This window comes from Pteropus vampyrus, unplaced genomic scaffold (assembly GCF_000151845.1).
Source record: "Pteropus vampyrus isolate Shadow unplaced genomic scaffold, Pvam_2.0 Scaffold952, whole genome shotgun sequence".
Lineage (NCBI taxonomy): Eukaryota > Metazoa > Chordata > Mammalia > Chiroptera > Pteropodidae > Pteropus > Pteropus vampyrus.
The window spans coordinates 2,618-4,148 of record NW_011889733.1 but is presented as its reverse complement, the minus strand read 5'-3'; positions in this window follow the sequence as shown (position 1 = coordinate 4,148).

Here is a 1,531-nt window from a genome sequence, read left to right as displayed (position 1 = left end):
GTGTGGTACTGCTCTGATATTTTTGGACTCTATTCTGTCATGGTGTGATAATACTACTTCATTGTTTTACTTTTTCCAAGCTTTAATAAAGTATGATTGATAAACTAAAATTATATGTGTATATATATACATAGTAAAACATGAAGTTCTTTTATTATACGATGTGATGATTTAATACATATATACACTGTGAAAAGATTACCACAGTCAAGTTAATATTACATCCATCACTTCATATAGTTACTCTGTGTGTTTGTGCAACTGTGTGTGTTTGTGTGTGTGTGGTAACTCCTAATATCTACTCTCTTAACAGATTTCAAGTATGCAATACAGTGTTATTAACTATAGTCCTCATGTTGTACCTTAGATCTCCAGAAGTTATTCATCTTATAACTGAAAGTTAGTGCTCTAACCAACAGCTTCCCATTTCCTTCACCCTAGCCCCTTACAACCATAGCTCTGCTCTCTGATTCTATGAGTTAGATTTTTTTGGATTCCACATATAAGTGAGATCATACTAGTCTTTCTGTGACTGACTTATTTCTGTAAACATAATAACCTCCAGGTTTATCTATATGATCTCAAATGGCAGTTTCTTTCTTTTTATGACTGAATAATATTCCATTGTGTGTATATGTAGATAGATGATAAACAGATAAATAGATGATAGATAAGTGATATATAATTGATTGATTTATAGATGATAGATGATTGATTGATTGATGGATGGATGGATGATAGATAGATGATAGATAGATAGATAGATAGATAGATAGATAGATAGATAGATAGATAGATAGAGATAGATAGATAGATAGATAGATAGATAGATAGATAGATAGATAGATAGATAGATGATAGATAGATAGATGATAGATAGAGATAACATTTGCTTTATCTAGTTTTCTGTCAACAGATACTCTCGTTGTTTCCAAATCTTTCCTATTGTGAATAATACTGCAATGAACATGGAAGAGCAGATACCTCTTTGAGATACTGATTTCATTTTCTTCACAGATATACACAAAAATGGCATTGCTGGACATATCTTAGTTCTATTTTTTTATTTTACATTTTTAATTAAATTGATATGGATGACATTGGTTATTAAAATTATATCTTTTAAGCATACAGTTCAATAATACATCATCTATATTGCATTTTGTGTTCACCACCTAAAGTCAAATCTTCCATCACCATAAAGTTGACATAAAGTTGATCCCCTTTACCCTTATCTACCTCGCCACTCCCTCCTTCACCTCTGGTAACCATTATACTGGTGTCTCTGTCTATGAGTTTTTGTTTGTTTGTATTTTTCATCTGTTGCTTTAGTTTTATATCCCACTTATGAGTGAAATCCTAAAGTTCTCAATTTTTTCTGTCGAACTTATTTTGCTTAGCGTGATAATATCAAGATCCATCCATGTTCTTTTATCTCAGGATTGCTTTGGCTATTTGGGGCCTTTCATGATTTCATACAAATCTGAAGATTGTTTGTTCTATTTCTTTAAAAAATACCATTGGTATTATC